The 17,923-nt window shown below is 51.1% G+C and overlaps 1 protein-coding gene across 2 annotated transcripts in view; it reads left to right on the plus strand.

Moving 5' to 3' along the window:
- ADCY3 (adenylate cyclase 3) overlaps nt 1-17,923 on the plus strand; it is a 94,146-nt gene that overhangs the window by 38,985 nt on the left and 37,238 nt on the right. The window lies entirely within an intron of this gene.

The raw sequence follows: 17,923 nt of genomic DNA on the forward strand, positions 1-17,923 counted from the left end.
GAACTCCATCCTCTTTGGAACCCTCCTTCAGGTAGTTGAAGGCTGCTATCAAATCCCCCCTCTCTCTTCTCTTCTGCAGACTAAATAACCCCAGTTCCCTCAGCCTCTCCTCATAAGTCATGTGCTCCAGCCCCCTAATCATTTTTGTTGCCCTCTGCTTGACTCTCTCCAGTTTGTCCACATCCTTTCTGTAGTGGGGGGCCCAAAACTGGACGCAATACTCCAGATGTGGCCTCACCAGTGCCGAATAGAGGGGAATAATCACTTCCCTCGATCTGCTGGCAATGCTCCTACTAATGCATCTCAATATGCCGTTAGCCTTCTTGGAGCACACTTCAAGAGCACACTGTTGACTCATATCCAGTTTCTCATCCAATGTAATTCCCAGGTCCTTTTCTGCAGAACTGCTGCTTAGCCAGTCGGTTCCCAGCCTGTAGCAGTGCATGGGATTCTTCCGTCCTAAGTGCAGGACTCTGCATTTGTCCTTGTTGAACCTCATCAGATTTCTTTTGGCCCAATCCTCCAATTTCTCTAGGTCACTCTGGACCCTATCCCTACCCTCCAGCATATCTACCTCTCCCCTCAGCTTAGTGTCATCCATGAACTTGCTGAGGGTGCAATCCATCCCATCATCAAGATCATTAATGAAGATGTTGAACAAAACTGGCACCAGGACCGACCCCTGGGGTACTCTGCTTGATACCAGCTGCCAACTAGACATTGAGCCATTGATCACTACCCGTTGAGCCTGATGATCTAGCCAGCTTGGATGAATGAAGTCCATTCATCCAATCCATACTACTTTAGTTTGCTGGCAAGAATACTGTGGGAGACCGTATCAAAGGCTTTGCTAAAGTCAAGGTATATCGCATCCACTGCTTTCCCCATATCCACAGAGCCAGTTATCTCATCATAGAAGGCAATCAGGTTGGTCAGGCATGACTTGCCCTTGGTGAATCCATGTTGACTGTTCCTGATCACCTTCCTCTCCTCCAAGTGCTTCAAATTGGATTCCTTGAGGACCTGCTCCATGATTTTTCCGGAGCATGATTATCCAGAGATCTCAAAGTGCATTCCAAACATGGGTAAGAAATGTTATCCTCACTTTTCAGATGGGGAAACTGAGGTACAGTTCAGGGCTGTGTAGAAAATCAATGACAGAGCTAGCATAGAACCCAGGACTCCTGACTCCCTATCCCTTGCCCTGAGCACCTTGCCAAGGTAGGGTGGGGACTTTGGCCAGGTAGTAGTAATAATCATGATAAACTTTTAATCAAAATACTTTATAAACGCTCTATAGGGATTCCTTATTCATCCTTGGAATCCCTCCACCTCTGTGGTGGAGCACAGTAGCCATTTAACTGTTCACAGCAACCTACTGCAAAGTAGTTTAGGACAGGCAGTGAAGAAGAATGCTGTATCCCACTGCAACTGCAGAGGGATTTTAGGTAGGAATTATTTACTTATCCAAGCTAGAATTTGGGCAGAACCCCAGAGTTTATACTCTTACACTAGTGAAAAGTGTCATGGGCTCCCTAAATGTCACAGCTTTGGCTTCACGTGGCCAGCCACACCTTTCAGGAGCATTAGCTCAGTACTGAGTCAGCCATGCTCTTTACTGCAGCCCCTAGGGTGACCAGACAGCAAGTGTGAAAAATCGGGACAGGGGGTGGGGGGGTAATAGGAGCCTATAGAAGAGCCTATCAAATCGGGACATCTGGTCACCCTAGCCCCGTACCTCTTGCCTTCATCACCCATCCAAGCAGTGACCCGGCCTGATTGTACGTGGCTCACGCTCTCCGACCTGCTCCCAGCATGGTCCGTGGGAAGCTGGGACGTGGAAGCAGCCTCTCTAAGCTGAAGCAGTGAGCGTTGGTGGCCAGCGGCCGGGGGACAGTTTCTCTGCTGCGTCGGATCAGATCCAGCACCTGAACCCGCGCTGGCCCAACTGGGTGCCCTAGTCCACGTTGGTCATGTGCTTCTTCCGGCATTGGCTTTTCCTCGCAAGCATTGCCCTGGCCTAGGCAGCAGCAGCCCAATTACCCAAGCCACAGCAGGGCCAATTAAGACAACGCTCTTCATCTTTCAACCTAGTAATAGGGCACCAGGAGAATTGAGTGGGGGAGAGGGAGGGGTTTGGTCTCTTCTGCCTTAGCAGAGCTCCAGCTGTATCATCAGGAGCTTTCTTCAGTGCTGCTGCCCCCTGATTCCTCGACAAGCCGGCGCTGAGGGAAGGCAGAACTCTCGCAGGACAGGGACATCCTCCTACTCTGCCTTTATTTCAGTATTTGGGGGCTGGGCCGATAAAGGCGAGGGAGTTGATGTGAAGGCAATAAGAAGGGTGTTGGGAACTGTTTCTGCAATGTGTCGTGTAAGGAGCAGAGGTGCAGTAGAGGCCTGAGCATGGGGCAGGGGACCATGAACTCCTGGCTTGTATTCCTGGTTCTGCTACCGACTCACTTTGTGGCCCTGGCCACATCTCTTCCCCACGCTGGACCTGCATTTCCCTGTCTGCGGAAGGGGGACAGTGACACTTACCTGCCTCATGCAGAGGATTGATTAATAAGGGCCAAATTGTGGCTGCCCCAGGTGCTCGGGTGGTGGCCACCATCTCAGTTTCTGTGTTTTCCTGATTGCAGGGACTGCTCCCTGCCAGCGCTGCTTATGGCACAAGCCGCCCCACAGTGGGAGGTGGAGCCTTGGTCTCATTCCTCCCCTTGCTCAGTGACTGGCAGACCATGCAGGGGGAGGGTTGCATAGGGCACTCTCTGAGGGGTGGTAGCAGCAGGCATGCACCTCTTGTCTGTGCATCCTCAGAGCTCCCTGTGGGGCAGGTTGGCTCCCCTCCTCCCTGTGCTCAGAGCTGGGGCAGTGTGTCAAAGGTGTACTTACTTAGATTGCAAGCTCCATGGGGCAGGGACTGTCCCTTTGCTCTGTGTTTGTACAGCACCTAGCACCAGGGGGCGCTGGTCCATGACTAGGTGCTACTGCAATATAAACAGGGCTTCTGAGTGCAAGTATTAACAGAGAACACCGATAAAACACTCCCAAATTTACAAAAAAATGAAATTGGTGTTTCTCCAATGAACACCGGGAAAACACTGGACATGGTTATTCGATTTGCGTTGGCTTCACATCTCTTTCCCAGTGCAGTTTGTTTATACAGGCGATCTCCCTGCTCCCTGGCTTGTATCTAAAGGCTTGTTTGTACAGAGTAGTCATGTCAACTGTAGGGGTAAGATTTCGAAAGGGCACTAGTGTGTTGTACATTAATTTGTCCGTGTAGATCCTGCTGGTATGTATGAAAGGTTCGCTAGTGTGCTTTAAGCTAGTGCTGTTTGAAACAGCTCTATGTGTGTGTGTGTGTATACAAAGAGAGCCCTGAAAACCCCTGATTTTTGGACATCTACACAGAACTCAAAAACTGCTAAAAACAACCCCCTCAAAATGAAATGAATAAACCCCCCACAACAGAAGCCCTGAATATATATAATACAGTTATTTCACATGCTCTGAGATCATATAATCAAAGAGCCTATCGTAATGCATGAGAGAAATGGGGCAGATGACATTCCCATGGGAACTTTAGCTCTGTGTTCCTCGACTTCCCTGCGACTAATACCTGAACCCTAAAAGGTGTGTGTGTTTTCAGAAAAGGGGTCTGGGTAAAAATGGCCCTTGTTTACTCCACAGGTCACTTCCCTGTGTGTCTTTGAGACAGATCCCTGGACTTGACTCCCCTTAGGTCTGCAGAGCCAAGCCAGCTGGGTTCTCTTCTGCCTTCTGCATCAGCAGCAGCGTTGTCAGCCAAGTTCAGAATCCTTCTCAACTGCGCTAGAGGAGGCAGAGAGATCCCAGGCAGAAAGTGATTTTTGGAAGTGTGCAGGTTTGGTTTGCAAGTCCTTGAGGGAGAATAAAGGCCCAATCCTACTCCCATTGGAGTCACTGCCAAAAGTCCTTTTTGTATATTTCATATATTAGCAGGTCCTAAATATGGATACCTGTAACGGACCTGATCGAAAGTCTATTGGCGTCAATGGGAGTCTTTCCACAGGCTCTAGTGGGCTTTGGATATGAAGTATCTTCTGACTACATGGGTGGCTTGGGCCCTGAGTTCTACTTCCTGCTCGGCCATGGGCCTACTGGACGACCTTGGGGAAGTCGTGTCACCTCGTCGTGCCTCAGGTTCCCCGCCTGTAAAATGGGGATAATGATGCTTACTTCCTTTGTAAATTGCTTTGCGATCCACTGATGAAAAGCACTAGATAGCGCTGGGTATCATTATTACTAAGGCCCTACCAAATTCATGGTCCATTTTGGTCAATTTCACGGTCAGAGGATTTAAAAAATTGTAAACTTCATGATTTCAGCTATTTAAATGTGAAATGTCCCGGTATTGTAATTGTAGGGACCTGACCCAAAAAGGAGTTGTGGGGGGCTTGCAAGGTTATTGTAGGGCAGGTTGCGGTACTGCTACCCTTACTTCTGCGCTGCTGCTGGCGGGGCGCTGCCTTCAGAGCTGGGCACCTGGCTAACAGATGCTGCTCTCCTGCCACCCAGCTCTGAAAGCAGTGGAGAAGTAAGGGTGACAATACCACGACACCCCCTAAAATAACCTTGCAACCCCCCTGAAACTCCCTTTTAGTTAGGGTGACCAATTTTATAGGGACAGTCCAGATTTTGGGGTCTTTTTCTTATATAGGCTTCTATTACCCCCCTGTCCCCATTTTTCACATTTGCTGTCTGGTCACCCTACTTTTGGTTCAGGACCCCCAATTTGAGAAATGCTGGTTTCCCCCATGAAATCTGTATAGTATAGGGTAAAAGCACAGAAAAGACCAGATTTCATGGGGGGAGACCAGCTTTCACAGTCTGTGACGTGTTTTTCATGGCCGTGAATTTGGTAGGACCCTAATTATTACTATCCATGATTAATTCTTAATAACCCATGGGATCTTCCCAGCAATAAGGTTTAGTCATGTAAGTGTTGCCAGATCGATCCTCAGCTGCTGCATGAATTAGCATACATTCCTGAATATATCTTGTCCATCAGCAAGTGCGTAGATACGTCGCTCACACACGCACAGCAGGGAGAGACTTTCCAGACCACCATCACTTGGAAGCCATAACTCGTTTAGTAAAATCCTGCCCCGGGTTCTGCCAGTGTAATTAACGCTCGAGTGTATAATCAAATCTCCAGGCAAAAATGAAATCTCTCTGCTGTCTGATGGCTGGGCAAGATGCTGTAGTAATACGAAGTTCTCTTCTGCTCCCACCTCACCCATCACCACCGCACTGGGAACCTGGGGGAAGAACTTTAACAGTGCGCTTTTATTAGCATTGGGAGAAGAGGCAGTGTAATACCAGACTCTGAGATTCACGGGGATTTACAGAGGAGCCACGTACCAGTAATTCTGAGTACCGCACTTTCATACAGTAAGGGTCAGAAATGTTTGCTGCCGGTCACTGGTCCAGGACCAGTGCTTGGAAAAGTTTGCTGGTCCTGAAAGTATTTGTACTGGTCTGCTAAGATTTAACCCCCCCTGACCTATTGTGGTATTGCGCCACCGAGCCAAGATTTTCAAAAGCAAGAGCCTAATGTTAGGCTCCTAAATCCATATTTAGAGACTTGATTAGAAGTGTCCTGCTTTTTCAAAAGGGCCGAGCCCCCTGAAACTCCTGTTGATTTCATCGGGAGCTGGGTGCGCAACACTCTTGAAAATCAGGTTAGTTCTCTCAGCTCTTTGGGGCAGAGACCGTCTCTGTTCTGTGTTTGTACAGCGCCTGGCACAGTGGGCCCTGGTCCATGCCCGGTGCTCCTAAGTGCTACTGCAGTCCAGATAATTAATATTAACAGAAACCTACATCAGGATGTTGGAGCCTAACTTTAGGCTCCTGTTTTTGACAATATTGACCTTAACCCTAAATTTATGAAAACTAAATTTTAAAAAACCCAGTTGATCGTCTGTTAAATTTCTAAAATCTCTCTGCAGCTCCCCAGAAGGTCCTAACCATATTCTGGGGGCGGGCAGCTCCTGTGGCAGCCTGTGCTGAACTCTGAGGACGAAACGGCACTGAACTCTGCGTGCAGGGAGTGTGCCTGGAAATGGCCAGGAGCACTATGCAGCAAGCGAAGGGCATGACAGTCAGGACCGGCTCTAGGCACCAGCAAAGCAAGCATGTGCTTGGGGCGGCACAATTCCAGGGGCGGCATTCTGGGCAGTTCCGCTCTCTGAGCTTTTTTTTTTTTCGTTTGTTTGGACAGTTGCACTCTCGGAGCTTGGGGCAGCAAAAAACCTAGAGCCGGCCCTGATGACAGTCCCATGGCTCGTACACGACAGCCTCCAGCCCTCGAGAAGTCCGAGTGGCTGTGGGCTTGTCTAGGCAGAACACGGCAATGGCTCAGCTAAAGGTGTGAGTTTAAACCTGTTCAATTAAACTGGTGCAAATCCCAGAGTAGACACTGAGGGCTTGTCTGCGCCTGGAGTGATACGGGAATAGCTGTTCCTGAATAAAGCTTTACGACAAGGCAAGTGCTGATGACCCAAGCAGTGCTTACTCTCGTGCTTTAGAGCAGGGGTGGCCAACCTGAGCCTGAGAAGGAACCAGAATTTACCAATGTACATTGCCAAAGAGCCACAGTAATACGTCAGCAGTCCCCCCATCCCGCTCCCAGCGCCTCCCACCCACCGGCAACCCCGCCGATCAGCGCCTCCCCCTCCCTCCCAATCAGCTGTTTTGTGGCGTGCAGGAGGCTTGGAGGGGGAAGAGCGCCCACAGCAAGCTCAGGGGAGGGGGCAGGAAGGGTGGAGTGGGGGCAGGACCTGTGGCAGAGCCAGGGGTTGAGCACCCCCCGGCACACTGGAAAGTTGGTAGCTCCAGTCCCAGAGTCAGTGCCTATACAAGGAGCCACATATTAACTTCTGAAGAGCCGCATGTGGCTCCGGACCCCCAGGCTGGCCACCCCTGATCTAGAGGAACCAGATGGGCCCAGTGGAAGGAATATTAGATTTAAGGGTAAAAGATAAAGTCCAAATATCTTCTCTACTTAACTTCCCTGGAGCTAGGTGGCTCCTTTGAAGCAGGAACTGCGTATAGCTGCTCTGGGCAGGGACTATTTCTGACTCTGCGCGTGTGCAGAGGGACCCTGATCTCCGCTGGGGCCTCAGGCTGCTCGTGCTGTACAAAAACTGTCAGCAGCACCATGGCTTTCACACAGGGCAAGTCTCCGGTGCAGGAGGATTCAGGAGGGGGTGTGGATGGGGGGGGATAAGGGAAAGATCTGGTGCAAGGCTCGGGACCAGGCAGGGATGTGGGGCAGTCTTCTGGAAAGGCCTTTTGAAGGATGACGTTTCAGGGCTGGTGTCTGTTTTGGTGTTGGAGGGAGGGATGGTGGATTCTGAGCCTAGCTCTGTGGCATGTGGATGGGTCATGGGGAGGGCAGTTTTAGCCGCTCTTTGGGACGGGCGGGGCAGGGCGGGTTACCAATTAGATCCCATGGCTATCCGCTGACTGTATTACAATCGCCCACTTGTAAGCCCAGGGAAAGCTCACCCATAGCCTGTTTAAAGCCTCCATTGTTCCTAAAGGCCACAGACAGGAGACAGGCATGGTCATGCTAGCATTCATGCAGAGCCCAGGGCAGAGCGGGTGAACGTTCAGCCCTCATTCCCTGTCCACTCCCCGGGGAGCCAGGGATCCCTGCTTGCTTCCAGCCTTGAGGAAACAGGTGTTTTCTGAGGGACTCTTTACAGGGCCTGATTCCGATTGCACTCCTGCCTGTGTGTCTCAGGAATCACTCCTCTGAGGGCAGAGGTGTCTTGTTGTGTGAGCAGGAGGAGAACCGGGCCTAGTCTCTCCCACCAATACCATATCATTCCAGTCCTCCAAATTCCCTTTATCCAAAGATCCTAGTTATCCCAATCCACAGCGTGTCCCCTCCCTCCATAGTTAATTAGCGTTAGTGTTAATCACCTGCTAATAACTTCTCCATTAGCCTCTTAGCGCTTGTTTCAGTGAAACTGCAGCTCAAAATAGCACTTCCATGTATCCAAAGACCCGGTTTCAGATGTCTGCCAGGCCGTTCAGGTAGACTGGAGTGTATATTGCATCTGGATCAGTTTCGAGGTTCCCATCTACCTGAACTGAGTTCCATTAGGTGGTACCACTGGATCCCCTGACAGCAGGGTGTGATGTGTTACATTGTGATAACTGGCTGATTCTCACTCCTGTTCCACCCCCCCGGGTGCCACTCAGGGGATGCAAAGGTAGCAGAGACTTGGTGTGGGGGAGAGCGGCGTGTAGAGCTGGCTTGTACATCCCCTTCCCACAGCCCCAGAGCCAAGGGCATGTGGGGCTGGGAAGGAGCGGCCAGAATATGATGCATTCCTAGGGTGACCAGATGTCCCAATTTTATAGCGACAGTCCTGATATTTGGGGCTTTGTCTTATGTAGGTGCCTATTACTCCCCACACCTGTCCTGATTTTTCACACTTGCTGTCTGGTCACCCTATGCATTCCCCACACCCCCAGTTGATGGATGGTCCCTAAGGTCAGAACAGCCTGGGCAGATAATCAAGGAACAGTACTTCCTGCTAGCGCCCCTGTTCTGCTGCTCCCAACCGTTAACAATCACCTTTGAGAACTCATGGAGGAGAGGCAAGATCCCAGAGGACTGGAGAAGGGCAAACCTACTACCTATCTTTAAAGAGGGGAACGAAGAGAACCCGGGGAATTGTAGACCAATCAGCCTAACTTCAGTACCTGGCAAGATACTGGAACAAAGTATTAAACAATCAGTTTGCAAGCACCTAGAAGATAATAGGGTTATAAGTAATAGCATGGATTTATCAAGAACAAATCATGCCAGACCATCTGAATGTCTTCCTTTGACAGGGTTACTGGCCTCATGGATGAGGGGGGTGGGGAAGCTGTAAACCTGATAGACCTTGATTTCAGTGAGGCTTTTGACACAGTCCCACATGACATTCTCATAGGCAAACTAGGGAAATGTGGTCTAGATGAAATTATTGTAAGGTGGGTGCAAAACTGGTTGAAAGACTGTATTCAAAGAGTATACCTATACCTAACTGGAAGGGACCCTGAAAGGTCATCGAGTCCAGCCCCCTGCCTTCACTAGCAGGACCAAGTACTGATTTTGCCCCAGATCCCTAAGCGGCCCCCTCAAGGATTGAACTCACATCCCTGGGTTTAGGAAGCCAATGCTCAAACTACTGAGCTATCCCTCCCCCATAGTAGTAGTTATCAATGGTTAGCTCTCAAACTGGGGGGTGTATCTCGTGAGCTCCCGCAGGGGTCAGCCCTGGGTCTGGTACTGTTCTGTATTTTCATTAGTGACTTGGATAACAGGGTGGAGAGCATGTTTATACAATGTGTGGATGACACTAAGCTGGGAGGGTTGCAAGGACTTTGGAGGACAGGATTTGAATTCAAAATGACCTTGAGAAAAGGGAGAATTGGTTTGAATTCAACAAGATGAAATTCAATAAAGACAAATGCAAAGTACTTGAGTTAGGAAGGAAAAATCAAATGCACAACTACAAACTGGGGAATAATTGGCTAGCGGGTCATACTGCTGCCAAGGGTCTAGGGTTTATAGAGGATCACAAATTGAATATGAATCCAGAATGTGAAAAAGGCTAATATCCTTCTGTAGTGTATTAACAGGAGTGTCATTTGTAAGACACGGAAGGTAATTGTCCCTCTGTACTCGGCACTGGGGAGGCCTCAGCTGGAGTACTGTGTCCTGTTCTGGGTGCCGCACTTTAGGAAAATGTGGACAAATTGGAGAGAGTCCTGAGAAGAGCAACAAAAATGATCAAGGTTTAGAAAACTTGACCCATGAGGAAAGGTTAAAAAAACTGGGCCTATTAAGTCTTGAGAAAAGAAGCCTGGGAGGTGGGGGGCTGATAACAGTCTTCAACTCTGTTAAGGTTTGTTACAGAGAGGACGGGGATCAATCATTCTCCATGGCCACTGAAGGTAGGAGGAGAAGGAATGGGCTTAATTTGCAGCAAGGGAGAGTTAGGTTTGATATTAGGGGAAAACTTTCTACCCCTGAGGGGAGTTAAGCTGTGGAATCAGATTCCAAGGGAGGTTGTGGAACCCCCGTCACTGGCGGTTTCTAAGAACAGGCTGGGCAAACCCCTGTCAGGGATGGTCCAAGGTTTACTTGGCCCTGTCTCAGCGCAGGGAGCTGGACTAGATGACCTCTTGAGGTCCCTTCCAGCCCGACTCTATGCCTCTATAACTAGGCACAGCAGGGAAGCTGGCCTGGTCTTTTGTCCGTCCATAGCCCCTTTCATTAGAACGATCCATTTGTCTGGCAGGAGCAGGGCCCCGCTGCGCTGATCTAGGCTCGTTAGTGGGCTGAAGGCAGTATCGCCCTGCGAGCTGTTTGTCAACCTTGGGGTTGGGTTTGGCCTCAGCTGAGAGGCACTAGGGAAGTGGAGGGGTCTTCCTGTCGTCCACAGCCCCTTTCTGCCTGCCATGGGGCCGTCCAGCACTTGCCCTCTTGTCTGCAGAGTTCTTCCTGCCTGCCCCTTGGGCAGAGATGAGTGGCTGCAGGAGACAGCAGCTCACAGTGCAACTGGCCAAGTGGTAACTGTGCCTGTGCCTAGAGGCTGTCCAGCTCTGAGGCTGCCACTCCCACCCCTTTCACAAGTGCTAAATTCATCGGTAGGGGGATATATGTCATAACAGTTTTTTGAATGGGTGAAAGACCAGCTCCGATAACCAAGGAGCACTCGGGCTACTGGTCCGCTTCCCCTGCTGGAGAGAGACCTCAGCGCCCCCCGGCTGGAGCTGTGCTCTTTCTGGTTTTGATCACCAGGACCAGGACTTCCAGGTAAGCCCTGAGCCAGATTCTCCGCTCTAGCCAAGATCCGTGTGGCGCACCAGGGAGAGGGGCCAGCAGGGAGCTGGTTGTAGCTCTGGGATGGGGACTGGACCATCCCTATGCCTGCTGGGGCCTCCCCCCATGCCAAAAAAGCAGCAGAGCATGGGGGAGCGTCTACCCTTCTGCATTCAGGACATGGACTGTCCTTAATCATCACATTCCTCGCAGCACCACTGAAATGCAGCAAGCTCTGGAATGCAGGGGGATGGATAAGCGGAGGGGGACATTTTACTTCAGGATGTTAGGGTAAAGCCCTGGTGTGTGGAACAAAACAGTAGGACCTTGAACTGCCACATAGCACCTTGGTTTTTTAAGGCATTGGCTGGGAGGAGCCATCTCACATGTAACCATCACAGCCATCGCGAACTGCCTGGAGCTCAGGGCTGCGAGGCCCTGAGCCTTTGGCTCCAGGAATTTCACACGTGGTGTTTTAACCCCTGAGCCATCCGGGTTCTAGCCCTGGGGCTGCACAGCCTCTGTCCTGCCAGATCCCCTTGTTCGGACTCCGGGAGGAGCCAGTGAGCTCACAGCTGCTCACGGGGACAGAGTCAACATGTTGTTCCAACCCCTTCTGCCGAGGTAGGAAAGGGCACTTCATCAGCGCTTCCCGTTGCCTTGGTGACGGCCCGCTGTGGTGAGCATCCTCTCTGCTCTAAAGGCCTCTGCTGAGAGCTGTGCGTTGGCCTGACATCAGCCAATGGGCTGCCAAAGGGACATTGCCGAAAGCTGAGTTAGAGAGAGGCCAGATGGAGGGCAAGGGTTGTATTCTTAGAGGAGACCAAGACATTGTGATGCTTCCTCTACCATTGCTGGGCGATGATGATGTGTAATGAGCTGGCTTAGAGTTTATGTGCTACCTATGCTGGATGGAATCAGAACTGCCCAGCTGTGTGTCATAGGCTTTAACTGCTCCCAGCTAGCGGAGATTCTCTGTTTGCTCAGGTGGTAGGGTTCCCTGCTTTTGGAGCGGGAGGCTGTGAATTCCACCCCTCCTGTTGCAATGGAGACACAGCAACAGCCATGAAGTCCTAGGTAGGGATCTGCGCCATTACTGGTTAAGTGCTGGCAGCACGCTCAGCTCTCTACAGCCAGGCGTCATGGCCCCGATCCTGGGAGCATGCAGTCTCTGGCAGACGTGGGTGAAAGGGTGCAGGTGCACTGTAGGAGACGCAAGCCCACAGCAGTGTCAGCTCCTTGAACCGATTGTCCTTGACAGGCATGGTGGGAGCAGCATGGTTTTAAAAGGGAAAAGGATGGTGACTAGGTGCACAAGTGGGAGACACGTCTAAGCACCGGGGTGGTGCACAGATGAAAGAGGGATAAGGATTTAAGGGGATACTCGGGAGGTGAGGGTGATTCTCACGCACTCTTTGCCCTTTCCTGTCCGCCTTGGACCAAATTGTGCTCTGCTACCAATGTAAACCCAGAGTAACCCCAGTGACTCCATCCGTCACTCCAGCTTTACTCCAGAGTGACAGTGGAGCGCCTGTGATGGTAAAGCTCTCCATGAAAGCCGTGTCAATTGTTCCACGGCTCCCTCTCATGAGCTAATTGGTCATCATCCTAGGGGCAGATATCTGTTGGCTGTGCTATCAACATCAGAGGCTTTTGAGCTGGGCCATCCATCCCCCAGCCCAGCCCAGCCCCTCTGCAGGTGGGTTTATTTTGGCCTTCTTTATTATTCTCCTTTTTGCATAATCTCCCCTCGAATCCACCAGAGGAACTGCTCCCAGGCCCAGCCTAGAGCCGGCAGCTATTTTTAGACAGGCAGCTTCTGGCTGAAGCCAGGCGTCCCCTTGCTGACTGTTAATGGGCACTGAGCACTGAGCTGGGGGAGGGGAAAGGATAAAGCTGAGCAGGGGGGTTAGATTCCTCTATCCGCCCACCCCAGGGCAAGGTTCCCTAGCATCAGCCTTCAGCAAGGGGCCCGTGCCATCAGCCCTGCCGCTCGCCGGAGCGCTTTCCTGGCCCCAGCGCAGGGTCCCTTCCTCGCCACCCCGTAGTCCCCTGTGTGAATTCAGTTCCCCGGCAGGGCCAAGAGGATCTTGCCCAACCCCAGACCGGGCCTCAGACTGCCAGCCAGTGCAGCGGGCAGCGGTAGTTCCTAGCGGTGCCCCACTGGGTCGTTCTCTGCCCCTGGCTGCACTAATGCCTCGCCTGCATTTGCGCTGAAGCCCCATGAGATGGGTCTAAAGCAGACGCCACCAGGCGCAAACCCTAGGGCTAGTAGAGAGGAGGCTTAGGAGCTCTGATGGGCTCAGCCAGCACTACCCAGACACCCCTGTGAGGCTTGCTCTGCTGGAGGGAGGAGGCTTAAAAGAAGGAAAGTTCCCCCCCCCTCAAGGGACGGTGATTGGGGGGAAGACTGCTGGCTACAGCCCTAGATCAGCAAAGAGGAAGACAGTTGCAGACCCTGCTGCTGGATGGACCAGGTTTAAAGCGGGGGTTACCGAAAGGAGGGGCTGGAGGCAGACCCTGACCAAAGACACTGGCGTGTCCAGATAAGCCAGACCCCCAAGGGGTGAACAGAAGACTTGACCACCTTTTGTCTTTTTCTTTTACTGTGATTCCCAGGGGAGGGCAAAGAACCCTTTTAATTTGTGTGGCGAATCCCCTTGTGTGCCCCAAGCAGGGGAAAGACTCTGTAAGCCACCCAAATCAGGAGCAGCGGAAGCGCCCTAAAAGTGGGGGGGCCACCAGCACCTGAACTGTGGCCCTGCCCCCCCAACCCCCACTCTCGTGCTGCCCCTTCTCCCCAAGCCCCTCCCACACTGCCCCTCCCCCCAAGACCCCACCCCCACACTGCCTCTTCCCCCCAGGACCCTGCTCCCCACTCGCTCCTCTCCGCCCCTCCCTCTGTCACTCGCCCTTATAACTGGTAAAAAGTGGGGGGGACCCTGGCCCAAGTTGTGATCTGGTGGGGTCTCAAGGGGGTCTCCACCCATCGCACCACAAGAAGAACTTCTGCCACATGAGGCTGGGATCATGTCGAGGCAACCCATGAGATTGTGATGCTTTTGAACCCCACCCCTAAGCCTGATTGAGACTCAGATCCCGAAGCCCAGCCTAATTCTGTCTAACTCAGAGGCCCCAAGCCCTCTGTTCATGGCTAATGATGATTGTTATTGCTTTTCAATGCTTTCAGCAACAAGTGGCGATCTGGAAAAAAAAAACCACAGTGTTATTTTCCTAAGCTCCACCCACAACATAAGCCTCGCCTACTCCTGACACCAAGATGACATGCCATTCACAGCAGCTGGTGCTGGTCTTTCTGTGAGCAGTCCCCTCCTTTCTTTGATTAGTGCTAAATAAGTTTTCAGTGTTGGCATTCAACCGGTCATCTTTAGGCTTCAGAGTTCACACACACTTGAAATGACATGGGGTAGTTCACACCTTGCCAAGTGATTGGTTCAGGCTGTCTGCAGACTCAGGCAGACATGGCTCTGGTGGGTCACATTTTGAAGGTTCTGGAGCACAATATGGCAGCCACCAAAAAAAAAGAAAAGAAAGCCAGCTTGCTGCTTACCATCCAGCAACCACTGCTCACTATCCAGAACTCCACCACATCCTCCAAGCCAACGGCGAGTCAGATTGTAAACGTGTGCAAAGGAAGTTCTGGACAGTGCCTGTCCCGGGGAACTCAGACATTGGTTCCTCTCCAAACACTTGAGAGGGATTGGGATGTTCTCCCGTACACAGAAAGCTTTCTCTCCCCCACACCGGTTTGTGTGCAGAACCCTCCATTGTGCCTGTAAAACTGCTCATCGCTGGGAGGGGAAACCAGTTGGTTCCCATTGAGATTTCTCCGTTCGTATTTACTAGATTCCCCCGTGATCGTATCTTACTGCTTGCAACCCCACCGCAAAACGGTACAGACTGTTCAGCTCCGGGCAGTGAATGCAGCCTGCCTGGGGAAAGGACTGTGCTTGCATCACACAGCTCTTGAAAGCTTATTGCAAATGAGGGGCCCGATCCTGCGAAGGGGCAGAGCTTCCTTATTGGTGTGCGTTCTGCCCTTAGGCAGGTGATGTCCGAGGGAGTGCTGCCTGTTGGATTTGGCCCACTGAAGCCAATGGGAGTTGAGGGAGTTTTACTTAACACCGGGGGCCTCATGGTGGGAGCGCTTAGGGGGCAGCCCCACAGGACTGTCAGGCAGCAGAACGGCCACAGCACAGCTCAGCTACTCTCACCCGCTCTTCTGGATGCCCTCACCCCACTTCCCCGGCACTGGGCAGGGGAGTTCAGGCTCCAGGGCTTCCCTGCTGAGTCTGCCTCAAGGGTGCTAATTGTAGCATGGGTGATGTCGACACCCATCTTTCAGGAACTGGTTTGAGACCCACAATGCTCATTACACGTGGGCCATTTAAAAGCTAACAGATCAGTGGTTCTCAGCCAGGCCTGCAGAGTACGCAGAGCTCTTCCAGGGGGTTGTACATCAAATCATTTAGATATTTGCCCAGTTGTAAAACAGGCTACATAAAAGCACTAGCAAAGACAATACAAACTAAAATTTCACACAGGCAATGACTTGTCTATACTGCTCTAGATACCAGTCACTGAAATGTAAGTACAATATTTATATTCCAATGGATTTTTTTTTCATTATATGGTACAAATGAGGATGTATTTTTATGTCTGATTTTGTAAGCAAGCCATTTTTAAGTGAGGTCAAATGGGGTACGCGAGACAAATCAGACTCCTGAAAGGAGTACCGTCGTCTGGAAAGGCGGAGACACATTGAGAGACACTGAGATCGAGGAGGTCAGATTCTCAGCCGCTGGACGCAGCTGAAGGGGGATCCAAAGGATCCCTTTGCAGCCCCGAAACCCTCAGTCCTGAGGCTGGCTCCGGATCAGCCTGGTTCCTGGCATACATTAGAACAGCCTTGGGGCTGCTCTAATCTGCACCAGCTGCTAAGGCACTCAGGAGCCATTCTGGCAGCTGAGGATCCCCGTGACTGAGGGCTGCTATTCCCACACAGTGCAGGGAATTCCTCCACTGGCTTGAGGACAGCTTTGCATTAGGAGCCGAGCACAGAGCTGCCCTAGCGTACCCAAGGATCAGAATCAGTCAGTCACTGTTGATCTGACCTGGCTTTGAACCGGTGTCTTGGGGGTGAAAGTCCTGGTAGCTCATTGCCGGAGCCCACCTGCCTTGATTCAGCTTCCAGGATGAAGCAGGGATAGAGAGACAATCTATATCTTGTGCTGGGCCAGCGCCATTGGCAGTGCGTAACAAGTCATAGCTTTCTTCTTCCAAGCCTGGATCCCAGCTCTGTTATTCTAGCTAGCCAGGTGTGGTGGAGCAAAGGAGGGACTGTTGGATAGCAGAAGGAAAGCTCCCCGTGAATTCTTCTGGGAGATGGAGGGATGTTTGTTTCCCCAGTCTGGGTGTTTGCTGTTGCACGACATAGGAAGCCAGCAGGGGCAACTGGCAGCGGAGAAGTTTGTCATTTGCTGTCATGGAAACGGGTTGCCATAGTGACACAATTTGACATACAAGGCAAATTACAGGAAGCCAAAGGAAATGAACGGAGGGGGTTTGAAATGCACCAGGCGCTGCTCCTGTTATCACAGAGCAAAAAAACCCATCTGTCCCCACCAGATTGCACTCCCTTGCCTACAGCCCTGCCCCAAAGAGGGAGCGTGCCAGAGAATCGCAGATTGCTCCAAGCAGCTTTACAGCGCCAGTGTCATTTTGAGGATGTTGTGGCTCTTTTGGTGGGCCAGAAAGTTGGTGATAATCCAGGAGTCTGGGTTTAAAAAACCCCAACCCCTCCCCTGTTCATCCATCCAGCCTGAGCTGCCCATAATCACAGGCTCTCACTGGCAAGCCAGCTCACAGCCCCATTTCCAGACCTTTCCAAGCAAATCATTCTGCACCTGCGTTTGTGCCCCAAGATTTTCAGTCTCCTGCTTCCTGGTCATGCCCAAGTAGATGAGCATGGTGCCGGATGACATGGAGGGGTAGGCAGGGAGACACAATCCTGTTGACTGCAGGAGCACTAGCAGCCTCTGCAACTCCCCCTTCCTGGGAGACTTGGTTCATAGTTGTAGATTCCCTGGCTATGCCCCTGCCACACCCCAAAATGTCATTGAAAATGGGGAATCATTGCGCGGGTTTGAGTGAGGCCCTGCAGGGATTGGGTCTTGGCCCCAAGCTATTTAACGTTTTTATCAGTGGTCTGGAAGAAAACATAAAATAATCACCGATAAAGTTTGCAGATGACACAAAGATTAGGGGACTGGTACCTAGTGAAGAGGACGGGGTACTGACACAAAGAGATCTGGATTGCTAGGTGAGCTGGACACCAGCAAACAATATGCCTTTTAATACAGAGAGATGTAAAGTCATGCGTCTAGGAACAAAGATTGTAGGCCAGACTTATACTATCCTGGGAAGCAGTGACTCTGAGAAAGATTTGGAGATCGTGGCAGATAATCAGCTGAGCATGCACTCCCGGTGGGACCCGGTGGCCAAAACTGCTAATGCAATCTTTAGATTCATAAACGGGCATCTTGAATAGAAGCAGAGAGGTTATATTACCTCTGAATTTGGCACTGGTGCGCCCGGTACTGGAATACTATGTCCAGTTCTGGTGTCCATAATTCAAGCAGGGTGTTGATAAGTTGGAGAGGGTTCAGAGAAGAGCTGCGTGAATGATTAAAAGATTGGAAAACATGTCTCAGAGTGATAGACTCAAGGAGCTCAATCGATTTAGCTTCACAAAGAGAAGGTTAAGGGGTAACTTGATCCCAGTCTATAAGTACCCACAGAGAGAACAAATATATGATAATAAAGGGCTCTTCAGACTAGCAGACAAAGGTATAAGAAGACCCAATACTGGAAGTAGAAGCTAGACAAATTCAGACTAGAAGGCACACATATTTAACAGTGGGGATAATTGACCAATGGAACAATTTACCAAGGGTTTTGGTGAATTCTCTATCACTGGCCATTTTAAAATCAGGACTGGATGTTTTTCTAAATGATATGCGCTAGTTC

Source organism: Chrysemys picta, chromosome 3, assembly GCF_011386835.1.
Source record: "Chrysemys picta bellii isolate R12L10 chromosome 3, ASM1138683v2, whole genome shotgun sequence".
NCBI classification, from domain to species: Eukaryota; Metazoa; Chordata; order Testudines; family Emydidae; genus Chrysemys; species Chrysemys picta.